Genomic DNA, 13,556 nt, shown 5'->3' with positions numbered 1-13,556 from the left:
GGCTCAGAGATTTTCTTGATTATGTGAATCCACTCCATTCTCCTTAACTAAGGTTCCACTTTATGAAGTAATGGGATAGGAATCCTGTGAAGTGTATGTACTCTATATGGATTAGCATTCTCTCTTAAGGTTATTTGTACTGGATTTCCTTTCAAAAGTTCAATATCACCAAATAGTCAATCAAGTTGTCAAGGCTGTATCCCCACTCTGAACTTTAGGGTACAAATGTGGGGGCCTGCATGAAAACTTCTAAGCTTAACTACCAGCTTAGGTCTGGTCCGCTGCCACCATCCCAAAGCTAATTCCCTTCCCTGGATAGCCTTGAGAGACCTTCACCAATTCCCTGGTGAATACAGATCCAAACCCCTTGGATCTTAAAACAAGGAGAAATTAACCATTCCCCTCCTTCCTCCCACCAACTCCTGGTGGATCAAGATCCAAACCCCTTGGATCTTAAAACAAGGAAAAATCAATCAGGTTCTTAAAAAGAAGGCTTTTAATTAAAGAAAAAGGTAAAAATCATCTCTGTAAAATCAGTATGGAAAATAACTTTACAGGGTAATCAAACTTAAAGAGCCCAGAGGACCTCCCTCTAGCCTCAGGTTCAAAGTACAGCAAACAAAGATAAACACTCTAGTAAAAGGTACATTTACAAGTTGAGAAAAACAAAGTAAAACTAAGACGCTTTGCCTGGCTTTTTACTTACAAGTTTGAAATATGAGAGACTTGTTTAAAAAGATGGGGAGAACCTGGATTGATGTCTGGTCCCTCTCAGTCCCAAGAGCGAACAAAAACCCAAACAAAGAGCACAAACAAAAGCCTCTCCCCCCCCCCCCCCAAGATTTGAAAGTATCTTGTCCCCTTATTGGTTCTTTGGGTCAGATGCCAGCCAGGTTACCTGAGCTTCTTAACCCTTTACAGGGAAAAGGATTTTGGAGTCTCTGGCCAGGAGGGATTTTATAGTACTGTACACAGGACAGCTGTTACCCTTCCCTTTATAGTTATGACACAAGTTCTTTTACTTTTCTCACTAGGCCTATCAAGGCTGTCATGCTGCATCAGAGAAAGATGTTGGTCTGTGGTCCTTTCATCACATACACTCTGAATGCATAGCTTTTGTCTTTGTACATTGTTTCTGTGATGAACTGGCCAATGCACATCAGAATAACTCCAGGGCTAGTCAGAGCTGTGTCAGATGACTTCAGCTCTGGGAGGGGTTGAAGATGGTTGTAAGTCCCTTCTGAGATGACTGTGACATCAGCTCCTGACTCAGTTTTAAAGTCAATAGTCTTGCCATGAATATTCAGTCTCTCTCCCCAGGCAAGCGCTCTGTCATCACAAATGATAGATCCCAGAAAGAATGGCTCCTGATTGTCTGAAATATGAATCAACTACCTGACTACTTTGGTGAGGTAAACAACTGCTAAATGTCCATATTTTGAGCATTTATTATACCATGTGCCTCTGGCTGGACATGCATTATCTCTTGGGATATAAATTTTTTCTTCAAACCTGAAGAAGAGCTCTGTGTAAGCTAAAAAGCTTGTCTCTGTCATCAACCCAAGTTGGTCCAATAAAATATATTACCTTACTCACCTTGTCTCTCTAATATCTTTTAACCAAAACACCATGTTTCATTAAAGCATCATTTTGAAATCTGATGACACAGTGTGGTCCATGCAACTGATTTTGGGACTCCCAGAATTGTCCTTCAAGCAGTGTTTATGAGGTGTGGGTTCTATAAATTTAGCACACTTAGACGAAAGTGGGAAGAACTAGTAATTCCAGTGACTGACAACTTTGTTCCATCAGATAAACTCTTAAAAGATAACACTCCAGAACTTCAGTGCTGACCAAACCTGGGAAATAAGGGCAGATCCATTTTAGCCAGTTATAACTGTCAAGCAAGCACATGGGCTGAGGGACTACAGGCCAAGATAAAGAAGGGCCTTATAAAGTACTACTGATAACTTTAATTTGTATCTTTTGGTGTATTGGGAGGCAGTGTAGTTTGATGAGAACTTGCACAAATTTACACCCATCCTTCTCTCTAGAGGAGAAAGTGTGCAGCTGCATTTTTCATTATTCATAGCCCCTGAATCAGTTTAAAGAGAAACCCACTTAGGAGTGCACTGCAGTGGCCTAGGATGTAACAAAGACATTAATGACCATGTTGGAGTTTCCATATGAGAAAAATTATCAATTTTTCCTGATTAAACTGGAAATGTTTCTTACTCCTCTTGATTACTGTTTTGTGGGCCTTTATGTTGAGAGCAGTCAAGAGTGACCTCCAAATTCTACCCTGGTCTTATCAGTGAGGGATGCGCTCTCTGGATAACAGACATACGAACTGCCAACAAGCTGCTCAAAAGGCTTCTCCAACTCACCAGTATATCCTCAGTCTTGTCTGATTGAGTCTTTTCAACCAGCTGTTGCTCATTCAATAAACTGTCAGCTAGACAGTCTGATAATCATCTGACAGTCTATAATCAGGAGGCATAGAATAATGTAATATTAGCATTCTGACAATACTGCAATCCGAATCTCCATATTTTTACCTCTATCAGTCTAATACACAGATTGAACAGCAGAGGGGACTAATGAAATATACAAACGTAAGAATGGCTATACTGAGTCAGACCAATGGTTCATCTAGCCCAGTATCCTGTTTTCTGACAGTGGCCGGTGCCAGATGCTTCAGAAGGAATGAACAGAACAGGGTCCTTTATCGATTGATCCACCCCATCACCCAGTCCCAGCTTCTGGCAGGTACAGGTTTAGGGACACCTGGAGAATGGGGTTGCATCTCTGACCATCTTGGTTAATAGTCATTGGTGGACCTATCTTCCATGAACTTATTTAATTCCTTTTTAAACCCAGTTATATCTTTGGCCTTCACAACATCCCCTGGCAATGAGTTCCACAGGTTGATTGTGTGTTGTGTAAAGAAATAGTTCCTGATGTTTGTTTTAAACCTGCCTATTAATTTCATTGGGTGACCCCTGGTTCTTGTATTATGTGAAGGGGTAAATAACACTTCCTTATTCATTTTCTCTACACCACTCATGATTTTATAGAACTCTATCATATCTCCCCTCAATTGTCTCTTTTCCAAGATTATTAGTCCCAGACTTTTTAAACTCTCCCCGTACCCCTCATCACTCAGACATCCCAGAATGCAACATCAAAATAGTCTTTATAGTTCATGAAATCCATATTATTTATGGGATACTGTTGATGAACCAAGAAGTCCCAAGAGTCCTTCACAGGAGGAAAAATAGTATACAAAAAAAAATTATTTCTGTGCTGAATGTTCTTTGCAACCTGGTTAGTAGTAACATTTGCCACATAAATCTGGACTTAATTTTCATTTGTCTCTTGCAGTTCACCTTTAATAAAGCAGTTATTTTTTTAATTCACTTCCAGACTTTTAAGTGCAATAACTCCAAATACCTCTTTATGAAAGGGCAAGCAGCCAACAGCCTAACCCTCCTTGAGTTGACTCCCAAATAGTTTGTTTATACCGAGAAACAGCATCTAAGCTATTTGACACAGAAATCCAAGTAACCACTTTTGGGTCATGAATATTCATCAGAAATGAAGACCCAGGACTGATAAACCAGATCAGACATACTTTTGCATAGAAATTCATGTACAGTCATCCTAGAAATATGAAGAAAAACTAAAACATTAACTATCGGTTCTTAATCGAAAGTAAAAGTGGCAGTCCATTAAATGCTCAAATCCTACCACAGGAAAAAGGTAGTTACTGTGATTTTTTGACAATTAAAATACAGTTCTGAGTCCATGTCATCTCATACATTCTCATATTTCTTGTGGTAATAAAACACTTCACCTGAAAACAAAAATATGTATACTTGTCCTATCCCCTCTCCCCAGGCCTCTTGACTGGAAACAAGAAAGATTCCAGGTTAGATAGATATTGTTGGGTCTCCACAATTTGTTTCCATCATTTCACAAGCATTGTTGATGTGTAATGAGATAACAATCTTTTGCCCATGGAGAAAGATACCATCAGATGATGTTTCTCCTCTGAAAATCTACTTCCTCATTTGTTATATGTTGAAGAAGCTAGAGACTGTAGAGGGCAATTTGGCCAAAGAGTTCTTTCTTGCATGTATTCTTTTAGCAGGTTTTCTTTTAGCAGTACTCTTGCCAGCAAGTTAAAAAAGTATGGATTTGATGAATGGACTATAAGGTGGCTAGAAAGCTGGTTAGATCGTCGGGCTCAACGGGTAGTGATCAATGGCTTAATGTCTAGTTGGCAGCTGGTATCAAGTGGAGTGTCCCAGAGGTCTGTCCTGGGGCAGGTTTTGTTCAACATTTTCATTAATGATTTGGACGATGGGATGGATTGCACCCTCAGCAAGTTTGCGGATGACACCAAGCTTGGGGGGAGAGGTAGATATGCTGGTGGGTAGGGATCGGGTCCAGAGTGACCTAGACAAATTGGAGGATTGGGCTAAAAGAAATCTGATGAGGTTCAACAAGGGCAAGTGCAGAGTCCTGCACTTAGGACGGAAGAATTTCATGCACTGCTCAGGGCCGGCTCCAGGCACCAGCTTCTCAAGCAGGTGCTTGGGGCGGCCGCTTGGGAGAGGGGCGGCAGGTCCAGGTATTCGGCGGCAATTCGGCGGACGGTCCCTCACTCCGGCTCGGAGTGAAGGACCTCCCGCCGAATTGCCGCTGCAGATTGCGATCGCGATCGCGGCCTTGGCTTTTTTTTTTTTTTTTTGGTTTTGGCTGCTTGGGGCGGCCAAAACCCTGGAGCCGGCCCTGGCACTGCTACAGACTGGGGACCGACTGGTTAAGCGGCAGTTCTGCAGAAAAGGACCTGTGGATTACAGTGGACAAGAAGCTGGATATGAGTCAACAGTGTGCCCTTGTTGCCAAGAATGCTAACAGCATATTGGGCTGCATTAGTATGAGCATTGCCAGCAGATCGAGGGAAGTGATTATTCCCCTCTATTTGACACTGGGGAGGCCACATCTGGAGTATTGTGTCCAGTTTTGGGCCCCCCCACTACAGAAAAGATGTGGACATATTGGAGAGAGTCCAGTGGAGGGCAATGAAAATGATTAGGAGTCTGGGGCACATGACTTACGAGGAGAGGCTGAAGGAACTGGGCTTATTTAGTCTGCAGAAGAGAAGAGTGAGGGGGGATTTGATAGCAGCCTTCAGCTACCTGAAGGGGGGTTCCAAAGACAATGGAACTCCGCTGTTCTCAGTGGTGACAGATGACAGAACAAGGAGCAATGGACTCAAGTTGCAGTGGGAGAGGTTTAGGTTGGATATTAGGAAAAACTATTTCACTAGGAGGGTGGTGAAGCACTGGCATGGGTTACCTAGGGAGGTGGTGGAATCTCCATCCTTAGAGGTTTTTAAGGCCCAGCTTGACAAGCCCTGGCTGGGATGATTTAGTTGGGGGTTGGTCCTGCTTTGAGCAGGGGGTTGGACTAGATGACCTCCTGAGGTCTCTTCCAACCCTAATCTTCTATGATTGTATGATTCTGATTCCTCAGCAAAAATGTTTACAATCAGTATATACAACCAGTGAGAGGGGTTTTATAGTATCTACCTCTTATAGTTTCCTGATACAGTTTTTTCTTTTGAATTATCCATCCTCAATGAGACAGCTACTGACTGCTAAAGTTGTAGTCATCCCCACTAACCTTGGGGAAGTGTTGTTCTTATCTCCTATTCTACTGCTGGATTTCTCTGAAAGAGACACAGATTTTTTTATATATGGGAGATAAGAACTTTTGCATGCAGGCAAATCTCTCATGTAGAAAATCTAATTTCTTGAGCAGCTCACGTACAGCTATTTCCCAGGGGATAGATTGTGAAGGAAACAGCTCACCGTAAACATCAATTATATTGATTATTTCAAAAAGAAAACTTTCAGCAATGGTTGGTTACTTTGATAAGAAGGGAATCGGGAAATTGTTGAGTAGTAGGAGGAAAGAAGTCTTTTATTAAAGACTACAGTATATTACAATAACAGCTCAAATATTGTAATAATAGCAATATACACTGGACATTATACTGAACATTGTTTTGGACCAGGCAATTTTTTACTATAGAAAATACGTAATTTCTTTTATGGAACTAATCAGATGTGTGAAGAGATCAAATCAACTCTCTTTCTCCCGCTCCAAGCAGGCAATTTTAAAAGAACATGTAAAGTCTGAAATGGAGGATAGAGGTATGAGTCCAGAATTAGACACTGAAGTACAAAAGGTATGGTGTTCATTTACATCAGTTCTCACAACCAAACAGCTTTACGAGAAGTAGATCTGGTGTTTACACAGATAGTAGAAAAGAAATAATAAAAGTTGCCTACTAACAGTATTTCTCTAAACTTATTATTAAGAGAAATCATTGTGCCATCTACTGGCAGCTATATGAGTGTTCATTTAACACGAACATTCTTTTAAATTAAGAACATGAGCAGAACAGCAAGCTAATATCAGAGTCTAGACACAGTTATAGTCTTTTTGCTCTTCTGAACACCAGATTCCTCCAGCTAGTTTTATTTCTGCTAGGGTGCACAGGGGTGCTGAGAGAGCCATTGAACCAAATCGTAAACCCTGTATATAATGGAAAGCACTTCAAGTGTGGCAGCACCTCCAGAATCCATAGTTCCAGCACCTATGGGGGTGCAGAGCGAGTGCATGCTTCATCTTTGCAAAGACTGCATAGTGGCTGTGCTCCTGTTTGCTCCTGTAGGCATACCAGTTTCAGATACTGTACAAAGCCTGTTGGAGCTCTTCACTGAGGATGTGAAAATACATCCACTTCCAGTCCTAGACACTTTGTAAATTCTGTATCAGTCAGACAAATCTTCGCATTTCTAATGCATCAATCACCATACTACACAGGCACCACATAAAAAAGTTTCAGAGCGGAGTAATTTCTCTCTGAAAGGACTATTCTTTATCCCTCCCTTATCTGATGCCCACTTTCCAAAGTGGGATCATTCTTCGTTCTTGTCTTCTACATTTACTCTTCCCTCACCAGCCCCCATTTTTTCCTCTCACTTCATCTCTGTTTTTGAGGATGGGAAGTGTTTCCCCTCTTCTGACTGGACATGCTTGGAAAACAAACAACTATATTTAACCAGAAAAGAGAATATTTTAATATTTTCTTCATAACAAATAGCAATTGCTATAGTTAAGATTGCAAAATGCTTTCTAGTATAAGACTGTTCTGAGGTGGTCACAATTTTCTGAAATATTCAACTTCAAAATACCCTTAGCAGTTTTTGAGTTATGGGTGAGGGAAAGGAAAAATGTTTTCCTTCTGTTTAAAAAACCAACCCCATATCACATACTAACCATACTACAGCCAAAGTGGATAGATTTTGAAACATGGCATGGAAATAGTCCTTACTAAGTATTGTGTGTCTTGTTATGTTTGAAAAAATGATGTAGACATTTTTTTTTACTTTAGTGAGAAGCCCATGTGCCTGTACCTACTGTAGAATTATCTCTATTAGAGACAGTGTTTGTACATGCAGCAATTTAATAAATACATCATGCATCATGCATCGGTTATGAAGCAAGAAATCATAGTGTGTGGAAGTACATGTGCACTGCACATGTAAACACATTGCTCTGTTGTTGCTCATACAGACACAGCATATAATGATTCACATAATGCTAGAATGATATAGTCACTATTAAAATTTGGATTTCCTAAAATATGAAAAATCTGACACTTTCATCTGATCATATGTATGTTAAATACTATGTTAATTTTCTGTTCCATTCAAGTTCAAAGTACATAACACACACCTTTTGTGTCTTTAGCCACAAGGTGGCCTTACCATAATACTATATATTACATCCTAACAAGATGATTAAAATGCAATCCTTTCTGCTTTATTATGGTGTGTTGCATGTGCTACCTAGTAGTAAAAGATTTTTCTGTGTTTCAATTATAAATCCTGGGTGAGAGTCTCAAACCACTTACAGCTCTTGTATGCTACATAATAGGACAAAACAGCTTACAGAGGTTCAAAAAGCCTCAGTTTTGGCCAGGGGAGAATTTTCCCGCAAAGGAACTGAGGAAAACAGGCCCAGTCACTCTTCTGAAAATCCTTTTGCAAGCCGTGGAGTAGGAGGCATGTCCGGGCTGCGACTGGCAGGGGTATCTTGAATATGGGACTGTAGTACTATACATTGCATAGATTCAGGTCAGCATCAAGTAGGCACCCAGTCACAGGCTGCTGTAATTTGGAGAGCCCCTTTAGGGTTGTCTAAATCAGCAGTTCTCAATCCTAGGGGGCCGTGAGCAGGTTTCAGGGTGGCCACCAAGCAGGGCCAGTGTTAGACTTGCTGGGACCCAGGGCAGAAAGCTGAAGTCCACAATGTGGGGGCTGAAGACCAGGACTCCCAGCCCTGCCACTTGGGGCTGAAGCCTGAGCAACTTGACTTTGTAGGGACCCCTGTAGTGTGGGGCCTTGGGCAATTGCGCTGCTTGCTACACCCTAATGCTGGTCCTGTCTTTTATATGCAGAAAAACAGTTGTGGCACTGGCAGGCTGTGGAGTTTTTATAGCATGGGGGGGGGGGGAGGGAAGGGGGCAGGGAAGGACTCTGAAAGAAAAAGGTTGAGAACCCCTACGCTAAATTATGCCAAGGGCTGCTTCTGTCCTAGGAAGCTCAATCCAAAAGGTATTAAAATCAATGGGCATCAGTAGAATTGTGCCATCTACATGTTAGACTGTGACCCCCACCGTTTAATTCTTTACTCAGTCAGTACTTTGGTTTAGTCAGAAATATAATATTAGAATTATGGATCTGTCACTTTCCTGAGAAGCAGCAAAGACTATTTATTGGACTAAATTACATTGTTACAGTAACCATCAGAGTCAGAAACTTATTCCTGCCATGTGAAAGACGTGTCACCTTATGTAATTCTGGCTCATGTCATATGACTGGGGAGAAGAAATAAAGTTCTTACCAGGATGCCAGTGTGTCACTTTTATCACATGATGTCAGATGAAAACTTAATCTCTGGCAAAAACAAAGCAAATGAAGCCATTTCAATGGCTCTCTGATCACATGGCCCTTTCTTGTTTGCAAAACAGTACTTTTTTCAGTATTCTGTTTGTCCACTGAATAATCTACCACCTAGAGCCTGTGTTAGTTGCTCCTAGAGCTTTTCAGTATCAATGACTGGGTGGGCATGAGTTACTTCTGTACCTGCACAAGCATTCTGTAACATTCTGGATGTCCTCAAGAACTATAGACCCATTGTTCTCCTTGGCTTTGTTTAGATGTCTTCTGTTCCTCCTGTAGGACAGGTTCTTAGACATGTGAGATATACAACCTAGCTGCTAGTGGTGGGAATTTATCAGCCACTTTCTGCTTGGAATCTAACTCTTGCAATAGGACTAATTGTTTGACAGTTTCAGTGTTATATTCTGTGTCCCAGTTTCCTGATGTATAGTTCTTTTGCAACTACTGTGAAGTGAATTATCTTTGGCTAAAGAAGCTTGTTAGATTTTGGCCCTAAGGTTTTGTTAATCGTTCTGGCCATAAAGTCTTTGAACCGTTGCTCTCAGTGTGGCATTGTGAAGTGTGTTGTGACAGTCTAACAACGCTAAGTATGGATCGCCAGGGTTTTGTAAAAATCAATTTATAGTGTGGTCTTTTCTGCTAACCAATTTGTCTGCGAATAGTAAGGGCTTGATTTGGTGTGCCTGAACTAGTAAGTTGAAGACAATTGCTGAAATGAGCTACTGTTGTGTATTATGGGCCATTATCTATTATTAATACATCTGGAATCCAATGGCAAATGAACTAATTTATTGTGTGTTATTATTACATTGCTACTCAATGTGTTGGGCAACAGCTTAATTTAAAATGTGACTAGTAATCTATTAATAAGAAGTAATCTGTCTTGTTTAATTCAGATAGACATCTGTGACAAACTTGGACCAAGGATTCCCTCTGCATTCTGTTCCTTCTAATTTATTGCAGATTTCACACTTGGATACTTTATCTGTGGTTGACGTGTATATACCTGGCCAGAATTGTTCATCTTGTGATGTGTTCTTGTATTTCTCAATATCCAGATGGGCACTGTGGATTAATCTTAGCATTTCTGATTTTATGTTGGGTGGTATTAAGATGCAGTGTTCTAGGATCCCATCATATGCACCAGTTGGGTCACTCTATATTTTTAATAGGAGCTTGTCAAATTTTGTTTTAGAAATGAGTAGTGCTTGAGTCATATTCAGACTCCTCTTTTTTCAGCTTCTTGTTTCCACTATATATACATGTACTTGAAAGCTGGTTCACCATAAGAAGTTCTTTCTGGTCCTCTGGTAAAATCCTGGTTCCATTAAAGTCAGTGAGAGTTTTACCATTGACTCCAATGGGGACAGGATTTCATTCCTGTATTTCACATTTAACTTTTACAATTTCATAATAATTTTCCAGATGGTAGGTAGTCCTGAGAGCTGTAACATCTGTTTGATCATCTGCATTTGGAGACTTCAGCCCTTCCTGTTCACTATTTCAAACTTTATTAAGTGGTATCTGCCTTTATACAGACATACCAACGTAGCTTTCCCCTGAGGGCTCATTTTGTGCCGACTGTACAAAATGAGCAGTTTTCAATTTTAACTCTGAGTAGTTACTACTAACTTTGTATTTGCACTCAGCTTCAGTGTCCCTTTTGGAATTTAATTTTTGTTGATTTTGTTAATTTTTGTCATGAACCAGTCTGTTGTAAAGTCTTGCTTTGTAAATTTATGGTGCAGTCTAATTACATATAGGCCAGGAATTCGTGAGCTTTAATTCTGGTTCTGCCACAGACTTCCTATGAGACCTTCATTTGAATTCTCTTTGTTTCGGATTCCCCAGCTGTTAAATTAAATTAGTCTAATAATACTTATCTATTGTTCAAGGGTGTTGTGAGAATTAATTTTTAGTTTGTACAGTAGTTAAAAAAAATCTAAAGTGCTAAGAGTTATTATTCAAACAGGATAAGGACATTGCAGAGAAGCTAAAAGATAACTTTGTATCAGTCTTCACCACAGAAGGATGGGGGAGATAACTACTTAAGAGATATTCTTTGCAAGTAATAAAGATGAGGCACTGTCAGAGACTGTGATGTCAAAAGAAGAGATGTTGGAACAAACTGATAATTCGAGTTACAGTAGTCAGGTCTGGATGGTGTTCATGCAAGAGTTCTGAAAAAAAAATAGATTAAAGTGGCTGTACTGCTAATTAAAATATGTAATCTATCATTAAAACCAGCTACTATACTGGAGGGCTGGAGGGTAACCAATACTGTGCCTCTTTTTTAAAGAAAGGTTTCCATACGTTGTACTGGGAAATACAGACCAGACTTTACTTCAGTATCAGATAAAGCAGTTGAAAAAAAAATGAAAGATAGATTTGTAATTGATTTAGGTGAATATAATATGACAAGGAAAAATTAGCACAGCTTCTGTGAAGGAAAATCATGTGTGCAACCTATTATAGTTGTTTGAAGGTATCAGCAAAATTGTAGATAAAGAAGAATGGGTAAAAACAGTTTACATGGACTTTTGAAAAAAGTCTTTTATAAAAACCCTCAAAAGAAGTTACAAGGACATTGAGTATTCCCAGAGTGAAAGGGGAAGTTCTATCTTGGTTTAGAAACAGAAAGAGTGGAAAGCAAAGACTAGGAATAAATGGTCAGTTTCCATAATAGAAGGTGGTTATTAGTGGATTGCCTCAAGGCTCTTTATTGGACCGGTGTTATTACCTGGAAGATGGTGGTGGTGTGTGTTTGTGAATGAAATGGCAAATTTTGTGAATGATACAAAAATACTTTATTTAGTCAAATCAAGATAATCTTTTGATAATCTTCAGATGCATCTAACAAAGGTAGACAGGTAATACAACAGCGGACATTCATCGCAGACAAATGCCTAGTAACAATCTGAAGTACTCAGACAACTTGTTGTCTTCACTGCTATAGTTACAGAGCCATATGTTACCAAAGTACCAGGCCTAGCTATGGTGACTGCATCAGTGGAAATTCATTATTGCTGGAGTCTCAGGCATGGTCTCCTGAGGGACACTGGCACTAGGTTGCTTGACAAGAAGGTTGAGAGAAGACAAGAATACGTGAACGGAATGATTGGAGACATGGGGAAAAAAAGATAGGAATGAGGTGAGGGAAGTCTGGGCTGAAAACATCCTCCATATTATATTAGTGGGTAAGTCAAAAAACACCCACTGAACCCCAAAATGTGGCATTATCAGCACAGCGAGCTAAGTAACTAGGGGAAAATAGAGCAGGAGTACTTGTGGTACCTTAGAAACTAACAAATTTATTAGAGCATAAGCTTTCGTGGACTACAGCCCACTTCTTTGGATGCATATGGGAAAATAGATAGTTGAAAGTAGTATTCAAAATTCTGGGCATTATTTTTAGTTAATAAGTAATAATAAGTAAAAATATTGTGCAAGAACAATATTGTTGAAGAGTTTTACACACACACACACACACACACACACACACACACACACACACACACACACACACACACACACACCCCTTTTTCTTTAGATAAGCCAATTTATAAAAAATAAAACAACCCTAAGTAAACATACAGGAATAGTGTTCATCCTGTCAGTATGCTGTATTTATGCCTCTAGACTAGTGTTGATGCATGAGGAATACGTCAGGCGAACCTAAAATGACTAATGAACACACACCACTGCCCTGTGTTCTTTACATAAACTACAGGTCTTTACATTTTTAGAACAAGATATCAACATGATAGAGTTTTGATTTGTAGCCATGTGGTGGGAATTCTGAGATATTAAGGCATCATTCTGGACACCAGGAATGCCACTTCTGAAAGCATTTTTTTTTTCATTTGGGTGAATGACAAGGGTTGGTTGGAAGTTTGGAACTGAGCTGAGCAGGTGTGCTCCAGCTCAGAGTGGTGGAAGAATATGGAGGAGGAGGAATTTGGGCTGCCTTGTAAGCCTGGAGGAAAGGAAGACTGGAGTCTTATGTTGCACAATTCATACCAAATATCACATGAACTACATCCACCCTTCTGATTTACATCAGATCCCAGTCCTGTCTTGTGAGGGTAACTGGATTACTTGCATGAGTTAGTATATAAGGATTGTAAGGCAGTATGTAGAATTTTTGCTGTGATAATGGAGAATCTGAGGCACATAGCTAAAGATCCTAAAGTGAGATGGGGTGGGGACAGCAGCGAAGGGTAAGAGTGAATGAAAGTTGGTGATGGAATCATAACTGATATAGTTTTGGGGTCCAAGGTTTTTGAGTTAACCTCCATATTTCCTGATTTGCATGTGTGTGTGTGTTTTAAAGTAACTACAACATTCTAATACTAATAATGTTTTTGGAAAATAGTAGATATCAATTTACAACCTTAACTTTATCTTACTGAAGGTAGCGTGTGTGTGTGATAGACAATATATAGTGTATATAAAATAGACAAACATGTAAGTGATGGAAGAAATATAGGCCAGATTGTCAAAAGGGCT

This window comes from Chrysemys picta, chromosome 4, assembly GCF_011386835.1.
Source record: "Chrysemys picta bellii isolate R12L10 chromosome 4, ASM1138683v2, whole genome shotgun sequence".
Classification (NCBI taxonomy): Eukaryota; Metazoa; Chordata; order Testudines; family Emydidae; genus Chrysemys; species Chrysemys picta.
This window is presented reverse-complemented; position numbering follows the sequence as displayed.